This window comes from Antechinus flavipes, chromosome 4, assembly GCF_016432865.1.
Source record: "Antechinus flavipes isolate AdamAnt ecotype Samford, QLD, Australia chromosome 4, AdamAnt_v2, whole genome shotgun sequence".
In the NCBI taxonomy this organism is placed as follows: Eukaryota; Metazoa; Chordata; class Mammalia; order Dasyuromorphia; family Dasyuridae; genus Antechinus; species Antechinus flavipes.
The window spans coordinates 451,557,206-451,581,237 of record NC_067401.1 but is presented as its reverse complement, the minus strand read 5'-3'; positions in this window follow the sequence as shown (position 1 = coordinate 451,581,237).

The following is a 24,032-nucleotide window of genomic DNA, read 5'->3' as shown; positions in this document are numbered from 1 at the left end:
AACTTCCCATCGTCTCTCTGGGGGAGGGGAGAGCGGAAAGGAAGCAAAGCATGTCAGGAAGCTTCCCAAGGGATGCACATACTGCTGTTCCCGGGGGACCGAAGCTTAGAAGTCTTCCAGGGAGCCCCTCCCTTCTCCCAGGAAGCCATTTCCCGCTTCCCACGGGATGCAGGTACTGCTGTTCCCGGGATGAAGCTTAGAAGTCTTCCAGGGAGTCTCCCGCCTCCTCCCAGGAAGCATGTCCAGAGGCCTCGATCTCCTCTCTCCCTGCCTGAGATCCCCGGCTGGCTGTGTTGGGTCGGGGGCTTGGAGGCCATGTTCTCCGAGATCCCCCGGATCCTGCTGTCTTTGGATTGTAAAGGGGTCCTTATTCAGTTGTGTTTTCTGATAGCCCTTCTGATTCCGAATTTTGGGGTCCTGGGAGCTGACAAACTGGAAGCAATGGGGTGCCGATGTGGACAGGACGTTAGCTTTGGGGGATTTGAATTCAAATCCTACTTTGAACATTTACTAGGAGTTTAACTTGGGACCAGTTACTTAACCTCTGCCTGACAGAGTTTTCTCAGCCGCCAACTATGTGCCAGGAAGGATGCAAAATCCTGGGAATACAGAGCTAAAAGTAAAATGGCCCCTGTCCCCAAGGAGTTTGTATTCTGGGGGGGGGCACAGCTACCTGTGTGACATTCAGTAAGCATTTGAGTGCCTACTATGTGCTAGGCACTGTGCTAAACTAGGAGTACAAAAAAGGGCCAAAGACACTCAGGGGGCTCATGGGCTGACGTGAGGTGTAAGGAGATGCTGAACATCCACAGGAGTTTGCAGGGAGATTTGGGGAGAGAAATCTCCCAGCTGGGGAGGAGACTCAGGAAAGGCTTTGTGAAGAAGGGGTTGGTTGAGTGCCTTTTGGAAGAGAGTATATGCCACGTGGCCAGCCCTGGGTTCCACCCTGCGGGTTTTAGAGAACTGGGGGACTGCTGCCTTCCATGAGGTCGCCCTCACTGGACACCCAAGAACAGGAGGCGATCAGGAAAGTGTAGCAGAAGCCAGAGGATGGGCCCTGTTAAGTGGCCAGAGCATTCTCTAGGCCAGACTCGCCTTCTTTGTCAGCATCCCGAGGCCTTGGGGAAACCTGCCTTTCTCACCTCAGCTGGAGGCAAACAGCAGATCCGGCTTGGGCTTTGGCCGGCTCCTTCACTTCCGCCCCAGCTTGTGTTTTCCTATAGGTCTGTTACTTTTCTCCCTAGGAAATCTGGATCCAATTCAAAAGCTGGAGGGGGAGGGGAAGGAAAACCAGGGCTGGGAATGAATAAGCGAGATTTGACAGGCCTTGAAAACAGGCCTGTTTTCTGGGACAACTGGTGACCATCCCCCAAAGCAGCCTCTACTTCTCCCTCGACCCCTAATGTCCTACTTTCCAAAGTGGGCAAACTTGAGTCCTTGGGACACTGGGAGAAAGGGGCATTCAGCAAAGATCAGGAACCCAGATCTTCTGTGCTGAGATCTGAAACCATAGGATGAGGCTGGCAGAGCGAGGGACGGGGCTCTTCTGAGGGAGTCTGCCTCCACTGGTGTGGGAGAGTCCGAAATACTCTGTTGTCCCAGTGGCACCCCCCACTTTGCAAGGAGACACACACACAGAGAAAAATAGACACACACACCACACACACACACACCACACTCACTCACACACACACTCATATACACCACACACACACTCACACACACACACACTCACGCACACTCACACACACTCACAAACACAGGGAGAAGGGGGGAGGTTATGTGCTTACCTCATCATGATCTGGGGGATAAGACACTAAAGCTAGGGCTTCCGGCTCTGGATGACCAGGACAGTGTTTGCTGGGGTCTGGAATTACAATCTTTTCTCTCTCCCCCCTTCTCCCTTGGATGAAATCAGGACCACACACTGCAAAGAGCACCCAGGTTGGCCAGTCTCTGGGCTAGAGGTTCTTAACTTGGGGTCCACTGAGTACTTGGTCCAAGGATAGATTTCAGGGGATTTAGGAACTTGTAAAAAGGGAAAATCACATTTTTATTTTCAATAACCTCTCACTGTAACCTAGTATTTCCATCCTGCATTTAAAAACATTGTGAGAAGGGGCCCATAAGCTTCTCCCAGACTGCCTATCCCATGGTTCCCTGACAGTCAGGGTAAGAATCCCTTGCCTAAGCATGACTTAGCTGCTAAACCTGATTTTTTCTGGTACATCACTCATATACGAGCTTTATAAAAGCGGAACTGGGTCATATACTTAGATTGTCAGTCTGGGAAACCAATTCTGCCTCTTTTTGAGAGAATGATGAAGGGGATTTAGAGTGGGGAGATATTGGAGTAAGGGTGTCGTTTATTAAACCTGGAGTGAAATATAACCGAGTGACTCTCCTGTCCCTGGAGGTGACTCTCCACCTATTTGAGATGCGTTTACAGGAAGTTTTACTCGGGCCCTTCTGCTCTATAGACTCAGAAAATGCAGAGAAAACTTAGCAAAGGAAAATTGAGCTGATTTCTTAATTGGCAGAAGATTTACAAGTGTTCCCAGGATCATGTTACTGAAAACTGCAGTTGCTGCTTGGTTATTAAAAGGCTCGTTATCTGGTTTATGGATTATCCAGGTCCCTTCCCTCTCCTCCTTCCTTCCTTCATTCTGCTCCACACCTTTTAAGCATTTTGCTATCAATTAGCACATTCACCAGAGCATGAAAAGGGAAAGTAGGTGAGACTCAAATCAGTTAATTCTGCTTCTTGTTAGCAGCTCTGAAGAGATTTGAAGGTGGGGAGGAGGTTAAAACTAATGACAAAAAGCAGGTTTAGGGATTATCTCTGGATTTCATTATCTGTGCTTTCTCTTTCTTCTCCAGTGCTAGGGATTGATGAAAGCTGGACTTGGGTTTGATTTTAATTCTGCTGCCCAACAACTTTTCTTTCATTTTTTCTTTTTGGTGAATTTTAAAACATTTTTATTTAAAGCATTTAAAGCAAATTCTATACCTCTCTCCATCCCCTTCTTCTTCTCTGAGACAGTAAGCAATCAGATAAAAGTTATACCCATGCAATTATGTGTGAACATCTCCATATTAGTCATTTTGAACACAAATACTCAAATAAAAGAAAAAAAAAGAAAGTGAAAAAATAGCATGTTTCAGTCTGTATTCAATCAACATCAGTTCTTTCTCTGGAGACAGCATGTTTCATGATGAGTTTTGGATCACTGTATTGCTGAGAAGATCATTAAACAGTATTGTTGTTTTACTGTGTACAACGTTCTCCTGGTTTTGCTCACTTTATTTTGTATCAGTTTTTGTAAGTCTTTCCAGGTTTTTCTGAGATCATCCTGCTTGTCACTTCTTAAACCACAATAATATTCCATCACAATCACCTATCACAACTTGGTTAAACATTCCCCAATTGATGGATATCCCTTCAGTTTCCAATTCTTTGCCACCACAAAAAAAAGAGCTGTTATAAATGGTTTTTTATACAAGTAGATACTTTTCTCTTTTTAAGAATCACATTTTAATTGAAAGGAAAAGTTATATTTCAGTTCAAGAGTAGTGGGTAAACACACACGTAGATCCCTTGTAAACTATCTTTAGACATTTTGATAGTTCCCAGTCAAAAACACTTAATTTAATCAAATTTAGTTGACTTCCTCATTTTATGATGAGTTGAAGTGTCTCCCTTAAAGACACAAGTAGAGACTGAGGCAACATTTCAACTAAGGTCTTTAAAGCCCAATCTTATTTCAACAATTTTGCTAATCTAATAAAAGCACTCTCCACATTCAGAGATTTTTACTCCTCTTGACTTAGCAGGCCCTTTGGACAGTCAGTCTAGTGAAATCTATGGCCCTCATCTCAAAGTCACATTTCTGATATTTTGGGTTTGTTTGGAGTTTTGTTTGTGGGTTTGTTGTTGGGTTGTTTGGGATTTTTTTTTTGCAATCATGTAAAATATTTCCATATTAGTCATTTTGAGAAGAAAAGAAAAAAAGATGAAAATAATATGTTTCAGTCTGCATTCAGACAATATCAGTTTTTTCTTTGGAGGTAAATAGCATGTTTCATCATTGTCTAATATGATCAAGTGTGAATAACTTAGCAACACAATGATCTAAGACAATCTCAAAGAGTGATGACCAAAGGGTCAATGGGACACAAAAAAACTTCCGGACTAGGTTGACTCTGAGGTTTCTTTCACAGATCAGCACTTTTAAAGCACTTTACAGTGCTAAAATGAGCATATAAGTGATTTGAAACACCTGATCTTTCTATCTTTGCCCTATACATTTATCTTTTTTTCCTGGTTCTTTGCTAAGTTCTTTTGGAACATAGATCCAGCATAATGAATCTTTGCTTTTTAATTTGGGGACAAAATGAGTCTGAGAATTCTTTCACTGTACCCCCAACATCAACGTGGGGACCCTAACATTGTTGGGGTGTCCTATGCCTCAATAATATTTGAACTCAGGTCTTCCTGATTCCAGGCCCAGCATTCTCATGTGCACACAAACATGTTCCCTCTCTCTTCCCTCTCTCTCTTTCTGTTTCTGTCTCTCTCTCTCTCTTGCTGTTTGTCTGTCTCTGTGTCTGTCTATCTCTGTCTCTGTCTTTCTGTCTGTCTCTCTCTGTATGTCTCTCTCTTTCTCTGCCATTTCAAATTTCATGCAAACTGAAGAATACATATCATCCTGTAATTTACTAAATCAAATTATCCCTTCCTGGCCAATATTTTAGTGTGGTAAGTTCCCAAAGGGCAGGTACTAGTTTAGCTTTTATATTGGTTTTCCCAGCTTTTAGCACAGTGTGTGATATATAGGAAACTTAATGTTTTAGATTCATTCAAATAATCTTCTTTTAAAGCTGAATACAGAACCTTTTTTCTGCCAAGAGCCATTTAGATACAACATCATTCCTGGGTCATACAAAATTATCAGCTTAAAAGGCCAAGCAGAGGGAGGTTGTTGGACCTGTTTTCCAGCTCATCATCACCTATGGTTGCCTTAGAGCTGAACCAAATGATTCTGAGGGCCTTATAGGGCCTGTGGACAGAACCCCGTTCTAAATGATTCTTTCACTGAGAGGAAAGAATGAGGGATTGGTTTATAGAGGAAATTTGAGTCTGGAAGGAACAGTTCTTTTATTTCAGAGCAGCTAACTACGTGCTTTTGAAGGGCAGAGCTGATTTTCCTTCTACCTTTCACTGCTTGGCCCAGGGCATGCTACACATTCGGATCTTCTCTCCTGGTTGGATTGCTCAGAATTCCACATTAAGGGGATGTTGCCTTCTTTGGATTATTAGGCTTGGGAGGCTCCAAGGGAAAGTGTGGGAGAGCAGAGGTATTAGACTGACTGTGAGACTGAAGGTCTACAGAACCATTGTGCTGACCTCATTACTGTTTGCCTGTGAAACCTGGGCAGTCTACCAGCGCCCTGCCGGGAAACTGAATCACCATCATTTAAATTGTCTTAGGAAGATTTTGAAGGTCACCTGGCAGGGAAAGCTACCAGATCCTGAGCTTCTTTCTGGAGCTAAAGTGTGGAGCATTCCAGCTCTACTGCCGATGGCACAGCTCCATTGGACTGGCCACATTATTCAAGTGCCAAATGTACCATGGGAGAACTCACACATGGCAAGCGCTCACAAAGTAGTCAGAAAAAGCGATACAAGGACACTGTCAAGGTCTCTCTTAAGAACTTTAGAATTAATTGTAGGATGGGGGGGGACAGTGGCCCAGGAGTACCCAGCATGTCATGCCCTCGTCAGACAAGGTGCTGTGTTTTATGAGCAAAGCAGAATTGAATTAGCTCAGAAGAGATGAGAGATGCACAAAGTTGGAGAAACCTCCTACATGTTCATAGGGTCTATTCATGTTTGACCTGTGGCAAAGCAATTCAAACTCCTATTGGTCTGATCAGCCACAGTTAGACAACTTGACTCTAACATAGTGATGTCATCTTGGTCCTCTTGGAGAACAAAGTATAGCAACTGGTTTACAAACTTAAAAAAGGAAAACCTATCCAGTCAGTTATGACAATTGGCTTGTAGATCTGCTTGTAAAATGTGCGTGTCTCCCATTGGGGATAAATAGAATCTTTTGGATGAAAGTCTGTGCAAACTGCCCTTTGACTTGGAGGGCTTCAGATGCTTTGCTGTCTACTGGAGGACAGTTCTCTCTCCACTGAGCCAAACCTGTACCACGTCAGTGGATTGCTGTTGGGGCCAAAGGCACTCTGGGACACAGACTGAGAAAGGTTTCTTGGGAAGAGAAGAGGGAACACTGACTCAGAGAAAGGGACATTTCTCTTGGGTCCTGAGCTTTAGTAGCGAGTCCAATGCAGCTGAGCGTACAAACCCAAACCACCACCATAAATTTAACTCTCTTAAACTTACGGAAGGGGCAACAGTCAATATGGAGGAGTAGGGGAAGATGAGGGGTGGTGAGGATCTGAGGGGATAGGTGCACCTTTAGATGCTGGCCAAAGAGATGCTGCTGATGAGTTGGTCTCCGACCTTATGGCCACCTTTTGGAACGCTGGGTTTCTGAGCTCCTCCCTGTGTTCTTCTGTGAGAAGCCATTCCTGTCTCCTCCATTGTCTGCACTTTCAGTCTGGAATTGCCTCCCTCTGATTATGGACTTAAGAGCAAGACTACTTTTCCTTTTGGCTTCCTGTCCTGAACACTTAGCATCATGTCTCCAACATAGTAAGACATTTCAAACTGGGTGCCCAATAGACCTCCTGACCCCACCCCCTTCCCTTGGGGGAACCTCCATTCTCCCAGTCTCTCAGGCTTATAACCTGAATTATCCTTGACTCTTCATCACATCTCCTTCTCCCATCCAAGCTGTTGGCTAGGACCACTGATATGCGCTTTCTTTCTCAAACGTGCCCCCTTCTCTCTTCTAGTGCTGCTCAATTCCCCCAGGACCTTTTCATTTCACATCTGTGGTTTCACTTTCCTGCTCCAATCCATCCTCCATTTAGCCCCCAAAATGATCCCTGACATGTGGGTCAGATCGTGGCTCCTCCCTACTCAATAAACTCCTTCAGGAGAAAATGAAAATACTGTGGCATTCAAAGCCCTCTATAACCTCCGTTCCTCCTCCCTTTCTAGTCTTCTCACACATTATTTCCCACCACATACTCTCTGACCCAGGGACATTAGCCTCCCAACTGTGAGGGATGTAGGAGACCCTTACCCAAAATGGCTACTCAGAGATCACTCAGTAGAAAGCAGAAAGGTTGTTTATTAAAACCTCCAGATGAGCCGTCCCATCACGAGATAAGAAAAAGGCTTATCCTTGTGATAGGAGGGCCAAAGAAGTAGTAAAGATACACAGCTCTTATACAAGAGATGACATCACAAGTAAGAGAGCAGTGAGAAGGGGAGGGGGAGGCATCTAATTGGTTGTTGCTATTTGGAGAGATTGGAATGGAAGGTTTCTGTTTCCCTGAAATCTCCTGATTTCTAGGAAACAGAAAAGCAGGCCTTCAGGCTTAATCAAGCAGACAGTGGTCAAGCTAATGGACTAAATATCGATAAATGTCATCAGCTCAGGTTAAATAAATATGTTTCTAGCTGGCCAAGGCTCAAGTAAATATGGGCCTGTACATATGATATAGGTCAGAGGGGAAACACAGAAATAAAGAAAATAAAACACAGAAAAAGAATTCACACATTCCTGTAAGTTCTTCACCTTCTCTCTCTATTCCACACACAGCCATTCTCCAAGTAAAACACTCCATCTCTCAGCTCTCTGCTTGCCCTCAATCATAGAATGCTTTCCTTCCTCAGCTCTATCCACTGACTTTCCCAGCTTTCTTCAAGTTCTGATTAAAATCCCACTCCTGCTGGGAGCCTTCTCCAGCTCTCTTCATCCCCGTGCTTTCCCTCTGTTTATCCTGTACATGGCTTGTATAGATTTATCTGCATGCTGTCTCCCTCATGAGATTGTGGTCCTTGTGGGCAGGGAGCGTCTTGCTCCTTTTTGTGACCCCAATGCTTAGCTTGGTGTCTGGCACAAAGTAGGTGCTTAATAGGTGCTTATTGATCAATTGCTAAATAAATGCTCGCTACATTGACGGATAACTGACATTTAGCATCTTGAATATGGCAGGCCTTCACGCATGTTAGCTTGGGCTAGATTACGGTTTCCAATCTAGGGTAACCCTAGGCATGGGAGAAACTCTTCAAGGAATAAGGGATATTTGGTTTAAAATAAATTTCCTACTAAAATGAACTCATTTCTTTAAAAAAATTGTCACATGCACATGCACAGTAAACTCTCAGCTTATTTCCTTTTGGATTGGATGGGGGGGGGGAGGTTTTTCCTTTATATAGATGTTTAGTAAATCCTAGAATTCGTTTCTTTTCCTATTGAAGTTATTAGGTTGTGATTTTCAGGTAGCAAATTTAAACTAGCTGCTCATTAAGCGATGGCTAAGAATTATTCTAGCCTGGAAGAGGAGAATGAAGTGAGATCCAGGGCCTGCTTTCGTGGAGTTTGGAGTCTGGTAGAGTTTGCTCCAAGAAGTGTCTCCCTGGGATGGCCAGGATGGGGTGTAACAGCTTTGGTTTGGCTTGTAAAGCCCTTCACCTCTCTCCTCCCCCATTGCTAGAGCCTTTTGCCAGTTTATCCCCCTCATGTTTGCTGACACCCAGAGGCACCAGCTTGCTCCTCCCAGCTCTGCGATCTGGCCTTGGTGACCCCCTTGCCCGGGACACTGTCTCTCCTCGTCTTCCCCTGATTTCCAGCAAGACTCTGCTGCAGTCCCACTGTGTGGAAGCAGCTTTCCTAGTCCTAGTCCTTCCGGGGTGACCTGCTCTGCATCTCTGGAGATCTCTCGGGACATGGCTGTCTGCATGTTCCTGGTGCCAGAACCCCTGGGGCCGAGAGGACTTTTTGTTTGTGTAGTGGGGTGTGTGTGTGTGTGTGTGTGTGTGTGTGTGTGTGTGTGTATGTGCGTGTGCACAAGGCCTGTCAGTAAGACAAAGACTTCTGGGTTTTCCTTTGAGCCTTGCTGAGAGCTCTAGGAGTGGGAAGGGGCTCCTTTGTGCCAGGGGCTTTGTTTGGTCACGCAGCTTCCATTTATCCCAAAGCCGTTCTGGGTCTCATTTGCCAGGGCTTCCCGAGGCTTTTGAGGTTGTTTGAGGCAATAGGACCCGGATGGAGCAGGCCATGAACCTGGCCTCTGGCTCTGCTACATTGTAGCTGTCCAGACTCTCTGGCTTGAAAGGTCGGGTGCAACTGTTACCAGAATAAGAGGAGAAGATAAAGGAGCTTGACAGAATGTAGCAAGGCAAAGGAGAGCAGCAGACTAATTAGCCGGCCTACCCAGACAAGCCACAGTTTCTCCAAGTCATGCAGGCAGGGGGAGGGCACCCTGATTAAGGGGGCTGGCTGAGACTTCCTGGAGGAGGAGAACTTAGGCTGAAAGCCTGGGAAGCCAGGAAATTGGGATGGGAGGGGGACCCTGGAAATTGAGAGGGTCCTAGTCAGTAGATGAGAGGGTTGGGGTCAGCAAAACTGGATCACAGAGTAGGTGGGGGGAGGGAGATGGAAGATGGCACCAGGTGAGAGGAGGGAGATGGAAGATGGGGAGAAGGGGATGTTCCAGATTGGGGGAGAGAGATGGAACATGGCACCAGGTGAGGGGAGGGAGATGGAAGATGTGGGGAAGGGGATGCACCAGGTTGGGGGAGGGAGATGGAAGATGGCACCAGGTGAGAGGAGGGAGATGGAAGATGTGGGGAAGAGGATGCACCAGGGTGGGGGAGGGAGATGAAAGATGGCACCAGGTGAGGGGAGGGAGATGAAAGATGCGGGGAAGGGGATGCACCAGGTTGGGAGAGGGAGATGAAAGATGGGAGGAAAGAGACTCGCCAGCCAGGGCTTTCAAAGACAAGGACTTGGTATTTGACCGTGGAGGTGACAGGAAGCCACTGGAGTTTATTGCACCGGAGCATGACATAGTCTGATTGGAGGGAGGAGAGAGTGGAGGCAGGCAGACCCCCCCACCCTTCCCAACAATGGTCCAGCTGCGAGGGGACGAGGTGTACGCCAGGATGGGAGCAGGGACAGAGGAGGGAAAGGGGGCACATCCTCGAGATGTTGTGAGGCTCCTCAACGGCCTTGGCACCCTAGGATCTGGGAGGTAAACTGGAGCCACATTCAGGATGATTTGTAAGTTGTGAGCCTGAGGGTCTGGGAGGATGGTCGTTCTACCCCTCTCTCCAGGAACGGGGAAGTTTCTAAGAGAGGAGAGGGGAAGATCATTGTGTTCAGATTTGGACATGTTAAGATGTCTATGAGGCATAAGCTTGAGAAGTCCAATGGGGAAGTGAAGGTGTGAGATGGGAGATACAAGCCTCAGGTGCCTTATCTGGGAAGTGGGCATATTATACTTGTTCTCCTGCACAGGCTTTATTTAGTTATTTATTTTTGAGCAAACTATGTCCTCCTGCTAATGTGCATGTGAAGAAAATGCAAAGACCTTTGTGAAATATATTGAGCTGCTTTAGAATATTCAAATGTATCCATGATTGTGTCAATTTAGAAGCTTGTTCCAAGATTCAGACCAGAAGCTCTTCTTGGTTCTGTCAGCCCAGAAGTTCATGACGCAGGCTCCTCCCAACCTGCCGGAGACCTTCCCTTGTCTGTTCTTTGGGAGGGTCTCGGGGGACTACCTGGGCTGCCTCCCTGCCCTTCTTCACCTGTTTGCACGACCAGATTGTCTTCTCTCCCCATAACTGATCCTTCTTTAGACTGTATGTTGCAGCTTATTTCCACCTTTGATCGATCAATTGACAAGTATTTATAAAGCGCCTACTGTATTTCCAGAAATGGCGCCAGTTAGGTGCCGGGAAAACAAAAAGAGAGAATGAAGCATTCCGTGATTGCAAAGGCTTACATTCTCTCCATTTCCTCCGGGTCACATTCCTTTTTTCCCAAATAGCAAAGAATCCTATTTGTCCAAATTGATAGCACAGTAGAAATCAAAGGAGAAGATATATCAGCCAATCTAGAATAAAGGAGCTCTCCCACTGGGAAACCAAGAGAAAGCTCCAAATATCAACCAAAGGGGACATTTCCTGAAGCCTCTAGTGCAGTAAGCTGTTGATAGGGATCTAATAGAAACTACTAGCTCCTGTCACATCCTCTTTTTTCCAGAACCATTCTTGCCCTTCAGTGCTCTAAGAGAGGTTGACTTCATGGATCTCTCTTAAAGCTGGGATCTAGAAGAAATGAGGATCTTTCTCTTAAGTTATTCTAAGTAACTTCTATCAGCACTCATCGAGTTTAGGGCAAAGCAATCAGTATCCACCAATGAGAGTCTCATACAGCTGCCTCTTTGAGCCAAGGGTTCCTTCCTTCCCCAGAGCTGAAACTCATTCTGAACTCTTCAGAGACCGTCATTTCTCACAGTCAAATAAATTCCGGTATGAAAATGATTAGTCTTTGCTTCCACAGAAGCTATAAGAGAGATCTCTTTCTGAAGGCAGTCCACTCTTCTCTCTGCCTCTTTTTTTAGCTCCGATGACCCCAGATAGGCATATGGGTGAGCAGGGTTACAGAATTTGTGTTCAAATGCATCTCACAGTCTGTGCAATAGGTGTTCTTCATTCATTTGATCTTTCCCGTATGGTCAGGACAAACTCCTTTGAAGGATTCTAGATCTCTGCTAAAAGAGTTTGTATTTGCTCTGGGGGCATCAGAGGGAGCACCAGAGGGAATTCTTCTTCAGCTTAGACTTCCAGCTGGATCCCCTTCATCACAGCAGAGAACACCTTTGGTGAGTCTTCACGTCTCCATTTTAAAGCCTCCTCTGAAGTTTCCCGTGAGAGGATCGTCGAATAGAATGACTTCTGTTATTCTAGCATTCAGGAATCTTGAATGACTTTGGATGAGAGGTATTTTGTCATGAGGGAAAAAGCTTCCGGTGGTGTCTTGTTTTTACCAAATGCTTTTTGATAAGTCAGAAACACGGAGTCCAAAAGGATCTTCTATTCTCCAATTCTTTCAGTCAATGCGGGATGCTGAGAATATGGTCTATTTTTGACTATTAGCTTGTGAAAGTGCTTGACTTGTCTACTACTGACGACTTCACTGCGAATGCCTTTAATGAATATATAGATGACAGTCTCAGAGTTAGAAGAGAAGGAATATTGTCAGTTAGTATTGATGTTCTTGACATTATCTTTTGGGGGGCATATAGAGAGTCTAGGATTCCCTTCCCATATTTCTGTCATCCTCCTTTCCTTTTGATATTTCGAGGGACTTGAATCATGTGATATCCAACACGCATCTTCTTGACATATCCTTGACTTGATCTGTCTGCTTTTCCCATGTTTATTTTTTGGAGTGCTGCTTTTATGACCCTTATGTATAAGCACATTCAGGACTTATAATATCTGGGTCTAAATGTGCCGGTTCTACTCTCTCTGGTGGAGAAGACTTTGTTATAATCATTTTTGCAGCTCTTTTCCAATTTTCTTGTCATTGTAGTTCTCCTTGCATTTCATCTTTGAAGTACTTGGGGATGGCTGCTTTGTTGCACATCTTTAGACCGATTTTATCTTTCATTATTTCTGTCTCTAGACCTTAGCACGATGCAGGCACATGGCAGGTCCTTAATGCTCTTGACTGAGGTGGTGTTTTACACCCAGAAGTTTCTGTTTTGCATAAACCTCTGTTGTATTTTCGATGAACAGTCACTTATCCCATAAGAGCAATTGTGGTCACCTGGGTAACGATTTGAAGATTACTACGTGTTTTATAGGTTATCTCATCTGCTGATAACCCAGTGGAAGAGATACTATTGGGAATGTTACCCCTATTTTACAGGTGAAGGAACTGAGGCTCAAAGAGGTGTAAATGTGATTTGCCTTAGCTCACATAGTAAGCGATTCTAATTGGAACTTGGGGATCAGTTCATTTTAGGTGCTTCCAATCAATGACTTCTTCCTTTCAGGGCTCCGTCTCCCCTGCCGAGATCATCACCCTTCAGGTCCCCGTGCCAGTCATCTGGGTCCCCGGCCTTCATAGGAAGGGAGATGGCGGTGGGGAGAGGGCACTGTGCCTAGATCTTGGTGAGAACTGGCTTCAAATCCTGCCTGTGGAACTAGTTCTGTGACCACGGGCAGCTCACTTCTGTCTCTGAGCCTCAGTTTTATCGACTATTAAATGGGCATAGTGGGGCTTGGACCCTGCCCCAGAAGTAAGGACTGAATATGCCTAAATCACTTTATAAATCACACTCCAAGACCCCGGCTCTTCCCTATCTCCCCAGCCCATTATTCTCTCTTCTCCTGGTGGGAGCCATAACTGAATGGCTTCAGAGATCACGATCTTTGCCTTGGCCTCTCAACCCCTGCATCCCACCTCCCCGCCCTCCCACCCCCACTCCCCTGCTGCCAAAGCCCTGGTGGATTTCTCCCCTTGTGCTAGAGAGTCTTAAAGCATCTGTACTCCAGAGAGACTGGAGAGGGAGTGGAGCTGCTTTGTCAGTAGCTAAATCACTAAGGCCATTAATTAAGAGCTGGAAGGGACCTTCAAGGCCATCTAGATCACCTGCCTCTGTTAAAAGAGGGGGAACCTGGGACAGACAATGGTGAAGTCTTATCCAAGGCCACGAGGCAGCAGATAACGGGGTTGGGATGGAGGGCGGTGGACTGTGGGTATGGAATAAGTACACATCTCCGTCCAAGCTCTGGTTTGTACTAGAGGAGTCTGTGCCTGTGTTTCCTTTCCCGGAGCCCATGGCTGTTTGGAAGGAAGGCTGGGAATTCTGAAGCTGGCTGGCTGATATTTGATTTCATCGTGGAAGCTCATGATTTGGGCCATTTTTCATCACCTTAATTATTAATGCGATTTCATTTCCAAAATTTCATTATTTAAGGATTAGAAAGGGGGCAGGACATTCCTGGCGCTGAGAGATGATCCCAATTTTTTCCAGCAAAGTGATGATTCATGGCCTTGTTGAGGTATTTTTTATTAAATAACAAAGAAGTCAGAGCAGCCGTTGGCTTCATCTGGGCTCGGATGAGCCTCACTATGAGGAGTTATTTCCCAATCCCCCCTGTGCCCTTTTCCTTTTCTCTTGTGCCTAGTTCCGTCTGCCACGGGTCGGGGTTTCTCTCCGACCTCTCCTCTCCCCTCTGATCTCCAGGCTACTTGTCTCATACACACGTTTAAAGATCGTCCATTAATCTATCAAAAGTTCAATACCTGCTCTCTGCTCTGGAGAAGGCAACGGTTAAGTATGTTCCTGACTAGATAAAACTCCTCTGGACGGTCCCCAAACATAAGCCACATTATTATTTCTCCCTGGAGACAGTTTAATCATTTCTATGCCGGGTGTAAAGTTGTGAGCAGCTCTTTGAGAACACGGCACTGGGCCACCGTGTGGCTTTTCCCCTTCTGGTGACTGCTCGGTGCCCCGTGGCCCAATCCCTTTCCTGCTCCCCGTGTTCCGTGCTCATCTGCTGCCTTGGAAGGTGGCTCATGCCCGGGAAGCACCCCGCCTCGTCCTTGCCAGGCAGAGCCTCCGTTTGCCTCGAAGGCCCAGGTTCTGTGTCATCTCCTCCAGCAGCCTTCCCGACTCCCCTGGCGTGGGCAGTCTCTTCCCTCCCATGGGCACTCATCCTTCCCTCTGTCCATGCTCTGCGCCCTCCTCCCTCTCCTCCCCACCCCGAGCCCCGCCACCATTGCAGTGTGAGCTTCCTGGAGACAGGGCCACCACCTTTTGGTCTAGCTTCCCACCTCTGGCTGGATGCCGGGCTGCTCCCCGCCTGTTTGGTCAATGGACTCACTGGCTCTTTCACTCTGGCCCACGTTGTGGGAAAGAGGGCCAGGGTCCGGGGCAAGGTCTGCCCCTACTGCTGACTCGCTTTGGTTTCTTGCACTCAGATCCAGGCCCGAGCTTTTGTCTCCTTCGTCTAGTTCCCCTAATGAGTCCTCGGGTCTGAGGTGGATTTAACTCCGGGCCAAGGACAGCCCCACGACTTTTCAGGGAAATGCATGTTACAAGGCAATGATGATGTCAGCATCGACAGGAACCCGAAGGTCTGCAAAGTACTTTTTGTTCAGAAGATGTGACCGGGTTCACGAGTTCCAGTGACTTGCCCAGGGTCGCACAGGCACTTGTTATCCCAGGTAGGATTCCCCTATCCCTCCTCCTGGGCTGCTGCTGCGGCTTACACCGGCCCTGGAGACCCTTCCGCGCGCTGGGCTCTGAGGTGTCCACGAGGAGCACCCTACCACACTTCACACGCACAGTCTGGTGATCCACGGACTGCGGATGGGAGGGGAAGGTTGGGTGTTATCACGGGACAACTGCCTGGTGGAGTCTGGGCGTTAAGTGAGGAAGTGTGAGTAGGACTCGGATTAAAACCTACACTCCCTCACTTAATGCAGACTGATTATCACCCAAAGGCTCACAAAGGCACTTTACACCCATCAATCAGCTCATCTGATTGTTTAGTCCTGCTAGTCTCATTCCCATTGTACAGATGAGGTCACTGAGGCAGACAGGGGCGCCATGTTGCTAATGCTCACACTAATAGAAGCAGAAGAAGCGGTATCTGATTCTGATCTTCTGAGTTAAACTCCACAACAGGAGGTGAAGATGACACTAGGAAATGAAAATAAACCGGGCCCCAGGACTTAGCGGAACCGGGCCCCAGGACTTAGCGGAACCGGGCCCCAGGACTTAGCGGAACTGGGCCCCCAGGATTTAGCAGAATTGGGCCCAGGATTTAGAGGAATCAGGCCCCAGGACTTAGCGGAATCCGGCCCCAGGTTTGGCCCAGAACGAATGAATGAATAAGTGAATGAGCCTGGCTTTTAGCAGCAGAGTGGCCGTGTGCCCGTGTGCTCAGTCTCAGGAAGACTCGTGGGGGCTTCTCTCCTGGTGGGAGAACCCAGGAAAGTGCTGATTTGCTGTGCTTGGGGGACAGGACTGCGATTAAGCTGGGGGGGCTGGGAGGGTGCAACTGTGCCTTTTGGGGGGGACAGCTTGTGGCCGGAAATGCGCTGCCTCCTGGTCCTCTGCCGCGGCCTCCTTCCCTTCCTTCCAGACTCAGCTGAGCCTCTGCCTCCCCCCTTCCTCCGCCCCCCGCCCCGGCCGCTCCCCTCTCCACTTCTTGCTTCCTCTGATGGGACTTCCTGAGCTGGGCGCTTTCCTAGTTCTCCCCTGGCTCCAATCCGGCACGTGTCGCGGAAGGCACTACGCAAAGGCTCGTCCCTGGATTCCGAACAGCAAGGCCGCGCAGGGCCGGGACTTGGGGCAGAATCCTTTGCCCATCTCTCTCACTAAGCCGGAGAACACGGAAAAGAACTGGGCTTTTCTCCCTCTCCCTAATTCCCATTTCTCGGCCCCCTCCCCGATCCTTCTGCTGCGGCCCTTGGAGCTGAAATCCCCCTCCGGGTCACTGCTCAGAGAGGAGCACGGAAGCCTGGTATTGCCGCAGGTGCCAGCTGTTTTCTACCCCTCCCCCCCCAAATAAAACGGGGAGCAGATAGGCTTTTCTGGAAGTCCCGGGAAGTGGCGGGCTTCCATTCTGGAGGGGCTCCAAGGCGGCCCGGCCCAGATGCAGCCGGGAGCCAGCGCCGGCGAGGTCGGTAACCTAGGCAACAGTTACCTATTTGGATGAAAAGGCAGCCCGTCTGAGCTCTTGGCTCGGCCGCCGCTCCCGGGATTAGAGCGAGCTGGAGAGGAGCAGGCGAAAAGCCATTTTCTCCGGGAACTAGGTGGGCGCAGGTGCTCATTTGTGCCGAGCGGCAGTTCATTCGCTGCTTGGCGGAGGCAGGCTGTGAGGCCGGGAGGCAAAGTGGGCCCGGAGGCGAAGTAGGCCTGGGGAGCGAAGGGGGCCCGGGAGCCCTCGTCCTCCAGAATGCTGCCCGGGAACTTGGAGAGACGCGCGAGAAACAAACAAAGCAAAACAGGCCCGGGCATCTGGCACCGGCGCCCTCTTGGCGCGTTTCCTACCTTTTCCCCCAGCTTGGGGCATTGTTCCCGCCCTGCTGGAGACCGGAACCCCCGCTCTGGCCGCTGAGGGCCCGAGCAGAGTGATGTGGAAAATGGATCGCGGACAATGGGGCGGGGCCTGAGCCCTTCCCGTCCCTAGGGAAGCCCCCTGTAAGTGGGGAGCGGCCACGAGGCACACGGGACTGTTTGGAGGAACCTGGAGGATTCCACTAAGTGGGGCTAGTTCTGCGCGTCCCAAAAGGCCGCGCGCAGGCCGTGGGCGGGGTTGCAAAAGGGGAGACTGTAGCTGGAACACAATGCCACCTTTTTAGCCGTGAGCCTTCAAAAGTGGCCCTCCTGCTGCCTGGGGGAGGGTGGGGGGTGTCTTCAAACACAGGCCGGCTCGCCCTTTGTCAGGTGGGCATCTCTCCAGAAGAGCTTTTCTAGAACGCCTCGTTTACAGCTACAGAAGTCCCTCCGACGAGAAAACTTGTTTTGCTGATGAGGGACCACTCTCACCTCTCCTCTTTCCCCTCTCCCCTCTCCCTTCCACTTCAGTCTTTCATTTCCTCCTCTCTTTATCCCTCTTCCTCTTCCTTCCTTTACTGATCTTTCCTTCTTCTTTTCCCTCCCCTCCCTTCCCTTCTCTTCCCTTTTCCCTCCCCTCTTCACTTGTTCTCCTTTCCCTTTCCTTCCCTCTTTCCTTTCTCCTCCTCTCCCCTCCTTCCCCAGTCTTTCCATTTTCTGACCCTCTCTTTCCTTTTCCCTCCCCTCTGCTCCTCTTCCTTTTCTCCCTTTCTCTCTCCCACATATTTTATGCTTCACTTTATGCCTCACAGAATCACCAAATATTGCACCAGCAAAATTAGCATATTTTGGTGCTCACCAAATAGGAGCAGCACCGTGGCTTTATTAGCACTAATTAGTACCAGGAGGTACCTTGAAGAGTGTCTCACTTATGTGTGTGCCTTGGTTTTACAGCTGAGGAGTCTCTGGGGAAGGGCAAGTGAGCACACCAAAGTCTCACAGCAGACCCTCCCCTCTTTTTCCCCCCCCATTCCCTCTCTGCTGCTGTCCGGGACGAAGGGACACCGCACTGCTGTCACTTCGCTGACCGATTTTAACAACAGCCTTCCCACCTTCTCTGCTAACACCGAGGGTTAAGAGCATTTCATTCCCAGTGCGATGATATAATACGGCATTAAGATGCGACAAAGCAGTTTTATTGGCCATTAATACTTGTCTTGGGTGAGTTGTGAAGCCTTTGACCACCGGAGGCATTTATTAATAGGCCAATAAAATACTTCCTGGATTGCGGAGCTATTATAATCTGGCTATTACATTCCTTAAGATTATTGGATAAATACTGTTTTAAATGCCTATTTTGGGGTGGGGAGATTCAATTTCTTTTATGAGAAACAGTTCTTTGTGGACCAGAGAAAAGAGAATTGAGATTGGAGCGAAATGAGAGCTTCCCAAGTCCCTTTTCCTTCGGGTGAGATGATTTATGTATAAGCTTTCTCCGAGGTCTTTTCTCTGAAGGGCTCAGGACACTAAACAAAAAAGTTTCCCACAGAACCTTAGATCCCCAGAGGGATTTGCTTCGGGAAGGCGCCTGAGAGAGGCTACCCAATCTGGCTCACTCTTTTTTCAGACGGGGAGACTGAGGCCCAGGGACATACTTGAGGTCACCCTTCGGTTTCCAATCCAGGATTCTGTTGCTGCCTCCTTAGAAGGGATGTCTGGGGAAGGGGGAGGAAGGGAAAAAACCCTTGTGGGAAGGCAATCCGATCTCAGAATCAGAGGCGAAGCTCCTTGGGAACCTAGGCTGAATGAATGAATTGTGGGCAAAAGCAGCTGGATCGGGCTTACCTTCCTGCTTTTGGCTGGCCATATGCTTGAGCCCCAGAGCTGTGGGGTACAGTACTCTATGGTAGCGAGTATTTATAGGGGGCCCTAGGGATTGCAAAGAGCTCTAATATATCATTTCATCCATGTCTGTACCACATGATCACGTCAGTGCTCCTATTAATCCATTTTTTCAGATGGCTTGGCCCGGGGGACCCGGCTAGGGTCCGAGGCAGGGGTTGAATCTAGGTTTCCTGATTCTAAGATTGTGTGCCCACGGTGATGAGACCTTGGTGCTTTTTTATGATCGTGGATGAAGGCTCTTGTGCTTTGATGTGATGCATCTTCCTGAGAGATCCAAGGGGTCCCTTAGGCTTCCCTTCCACCCATACCGTCAGCTTAGAGGCAGCCAGTTGCGGGGCCTGAGGGGCCGCGGCCTGCAGTCACCCCTTCTAGACCCCTTGCTTGGCGCTGACCAGGCTCTGCTGTGGGGGAGCGGGGGGCTCCCTTTTCTCACACACCCCCACCCAGAATTTCATCTCTCTTGGCACCTTTTCATTTTGAGGAGTACTTTAGGCTTCTCTCAACATGAGGAAGCAAAAGGTACTCAGAAGGTACTTTGAATCAGATGTGGGAGGGGTATTTATTTCTTCCCTGCAAATGTAATGATAATCATTAAATATTCACAAGTGAACATCGACAGAATTACTTAAAACAGGATTTGGTAACTATGGTTACGGTCTCTTCTGGGAGGTTATAGCATAAACATAAATATAATAACAGTTAACACTTCTATAGCTGAGTATTTTATAATTATCATGTGATTTGAGCCTCACAACAACCCTGTGGGGTAGGTGCTGTTGCTAGCCCCATTTTACAGATGAAGAAACTGAGGGCAAATAGGGCTAAGTGATACTCTGGGGGTCACACAAATACCAAATGCTCAAGATCACTCAGGCCTCCCCAAAGCCCAAGAGCTCTGCCCACTGGGCCATCACACCTGGGGCCTGCGGGGTCCAAAGCGTTTTGGCTTATGTTCCTCCAGTTGGTCATTTTCTCCGATGAAGAAACCCCTCTTGGTCTTGGTTGCCTCCCTCTGAGGGATCCTCTGGATTTCTACATTTACCTCCAAGGACAGACAAATCCACCTCCAGAATAGTGCCTGTTATTTACTCAGGAAGAGACAGAATGAGGCAGAAAAGGCAGCCGGGGGCCCGGCTGAGGCTGGTCAAGTGGCCCCATGGGCTGGCCACGAGTGGGAGGGAAAGAAAAAGAAGAGAAGCGCTTCCTGTCTTCACTGAGCTTCTGTTCCAATGGAGTGGAGGTGCCAGATAGAGGCTCACTCCGGATGCACGGAGGGGACACAAGGACAACTGGGAGGGGAAACCAAGGGGTCTGGGGATCCAGAGGACTGCTCGTCCCAGAGGAGAGTCCCAGACCACCAGCTCCAAAGGCTGCCCCGACACTGGCCGCGGGGGTCTCCGCAGGGACCCGAGTGCCCCGGCCTTTCAGCCCTGAGTCTCACTGGGCCAGAGGCAGCGAGGCCCCCCTCGGCACCGAGTCATGCACCGTGGCCAGCCAGGAGCAGGAAGGTCCGCTTTGCTCGGCCGTCTTGAGTCCCCTTGGGTGACCCATGGTGGTCGACATTCTTTTGCCCTTGACTTTGAGGAGAGGTAGGAAGCTCAAGGGAGTGGTGGTGGAATCAATGCAATTCAGGAAGTCAGGATGGCAAAGGGACCCACCAGACTCGCATCATGTAGGTGGCCCAGGATGTGTTTGAGTGGAAACTAGCTGCAAAGAGAGGGCAAGATTTCCATAGAGATCCTCCATGGAGCCCAGTCTCTACAAGACTTCTCTCTAAACCCTCTAATTGTCTCCCTGCCAGAAAGGGCAAGATTTCCATAGAGATCCTCCTCGGAGCCCAGTCTCTAAACCCTCTAACTTGCCTCCCTGCTGGCTTTGCTTGAAAATTGGGGTCCACTGCCCCGTAAGGCCCCCATTCCGCCAAGCATTAGGAATGAACAACTGGTAATTACCCACTTCTGTGCCAAATGCTGCGCTCAGCTTGGGGGATGAAGCAGAAAAAGGGGAGCTCTCCTGACCTCTGGAAGCTTCTGTTCTAAGGGAGTGTAGACAGCCCAGGAAAGGGCCTCAGGCCCGTGGTCAGCTTGGGCCCCCGAGGAGCAGCAGGAGGGCGGAGGGCAGAGGGCAGATGGCGGATGGCAGATGGTGTGGCCCGGGCGAGACTGCTGCTTTGCAGGTTCTGTTGATTGTTTTTCGTTCCCCGGTGCTTGAAGAGTTTGAACGAGAAGTTCTGGGCTGTGGCCCCGGGTTTGTGAAACAAAGAACGCTTTGTTTAGCCAGTTCGCGTCCAAAGCAAGATTCTCATTCCGATCCTCCTTGGAGCCTCCAAGGCCGGTGCCGAGGCAGCCTCACTGCCCGTGCCAGTCAAAGGGACGGAACCCTTCTGAAGCGCCAGCCCGGTCCTGGAGTTGGGCGTGAGGCGGCGGGTCCTGGAAGCCTGCAGCCGGGAAATGCTTCACTGGGCCAAGAAGCGGCTTCCCCTCCACGTGCTAGCTGCTCCAAGAGCTCCGGAGGCTGGGACTGCGAGCTCGGGCTGGCCCGGGGGAGCGCACGGCGCCTGAACGCTCCAAGGAGAGCCGTCAGCCCGCTTAGGAAAACTGTCCCGAAGCCTGGGAAGCCTCCCTGTGCGGGAATGTGCAGAGCAGCCTTTTATGCAGGGGTGGGAAGACAGGCCGAGCGCTCCGGGCGCCGCAGAGCCAGGGCCCCACAGTGGCGGGGCCGGGGGCCTGGAGGACCCCGACCCACCAGATGCACCTCAAAAGGTGGAGATGGAGACACCCTCACACGGGGCTGACGGTCTGTGGCCAGAAGAGGAGGTCGCGGGGGCGGTTCTGGGGAAAAGAACTCGCACTGATTGCCTCGTGGCTACCACGTGACAGGCCTCAGGGTGTCCAGGGAGCGCAACCCAACGGGGGTGGGGGAGGGGGGAGAGCTGGAAAACTAGCGGGGGGGGGGGAGGGGAGAGGGAAGAGACAGAGAATGCTGGCCGGGGGAGAGAAAGCTGCCGAGAACCATCTGAGAGCTTTTCAAATGTTTGGAGGAGATGGGGAAGGGGGAGAGGTTCTGTTTCTTCTCCTTGACCCCCAATGGAAGTTTAGGGGCACGGCGTGGATGGTGCCGGGAGCCAGAGTGAGGCTCAACCCCGGGGAACTTAAAAAACAAAATAAAATCAACAGCTACGTGTGCTGCGCTTGTGCATGTGTGAGTGAGTGTGCAGGTGTGTGAGTGCATGTGTATGTATGTGTGCAGGTGTGCAGGTGAGTGTGCAGGTGTGTGAGTGTGTATGTGAGTGTTCATGTGTGTGAGTGAGTGTGTATGTATGTGTGCAGGTGTGTATGTGAGTGTGCAGGTGTGTATGTGAGTGTGCAGGTGTGTGAGTGAGTGTGTATGTGTGCAGGTGTGTATGTGAGTGTGCAGGTGTGTGAGTGTGTATGTATGTGTGCAGGTGTGTATGTGAGTGTGCAGGTGTGTGAGTGAGTGTGTATGTATGTGTGCATGTGATTTGTGCAGGTGTGTGTATGTGAGTGTTCATGTGTGTGAGTGAGTGTGTATGTATGTGTGCAGGTGTGTATGTGTGTGCAGGTGTGTGAGTGTGCATGTATGTGTGCAGGTGTGCATGTATGTGCATGTGTGTGAGTGTGCATGTATGTGTGCAGGTGTGCATGTGAGTATGCAGGCGTGTGAGTGAATGTGTATGTATGTGTGCAGGTGTGCATGTGAGTGTGCAGGTGTGTGAGTGAGTATGCAGATGTGTGCATGTGCTGCAGTGCTCACACACAAGTACTTGTGCATGTATATACATATGGGCACACACAAGGGCATGTACACACACAGTGCATTGCAATATGCACACAGGCACATACAAGACAAAATACACATGTGTATGTGCATAGTGCACACACATACACGACAGTGCAGGTATACAGTACCACAATGTACCGTGTGTGCATTCACATGCATGTATGGGCAGTGCGTGCATGTGCAGCATGCATGCTCACATGTTTGTACCTGTGTGCATCGTGTGTATGAGCACACACGTATGCTGCAGTGCTGCTGTGCACACATATGTGTGTGCATATGTGTGTAAATGGGCATGCACAAGTGAGATGTATACCTGTACACATGCATTGTGTTTGTGTGTATATAAGTGGGCAAGTGTATCTGTGGGGGGGTCCTTGGGACCTCTCAAGGCTCACCCGCTGAGGGTCTGTGTCTGCAGTAGTGCCAGCCAAGCCCCCCTGTCCCGGGTCCCCCTGTCCCGGGTCCCCCTGTCCCAGGCCCCCCTGTCCCAGACCCCTCTGTCCCAGGCCCCCCTGTCCCGGGCCCCCTTCTCTCAAGTCCCCCTGTCCTGGGCCCCCCTGTCCCGGGCCCCCCTGTCCCAGGCCCCCCTGTCCCAGGCCCCCCTGTCCTAGGCCCCCCATCCCAGGCCCCCCTGTTCCAGGCCCCATGTCCCAGGCCCCCCTGTCCCAGACCCCTCTGTCCCAGACCCCCCTGTCCCAGGCCCCCCTGTCCCAGGCCCCCTTCTCCCAAGTCCCCCTGTCCCAGACCCCTCTGTCCCAGACCCCTCTGTCCCAGGCCCCCCTGTCCCAGGCTGTAGTCTGGGGGCCCGCACCAACCTCGGACATCTGACAGCTGTGTGAGCTCCTAGAGGCTCAGCCTCAGTTCTCTAAGATGTAAGATGAGAGGCGGGGTCTTTCTGACTCTTCATCGTGATTCCGGCCTCCCCTGGCCTAGAATTCTCAGCCCTTGCTTTCTCTCTGTAAAGATCATCCCGCTGAGCTTGCAACATTCCCTAGAGTTTTTCCTTGCTCATTATCTGGGGACCGGAGCTGGTGGGGACCGGAGCTGCCGGGGCCGGAGCCGGAGCTGGAGCTGCTGGGAAACCAGAGCCTCTGTAAACCCCACTCTGAGCAAAATGAGCCGAACCCCGGGGAGCCGAGTTGGGACTGACTGCTGAGAACCGAGGAGGTTCCTTGTTTGAGCCGAGATCGTGGCTCTCTGTCCCCAGCACAGAAGGACATTTTAATGCACTGGGCGGTGGGCGAGGTCTGTTTTCACCTCAGCAGCTTCTGGGACAATGTCAGTCTGCAGAATCTCAGCCTTAGGAGAAG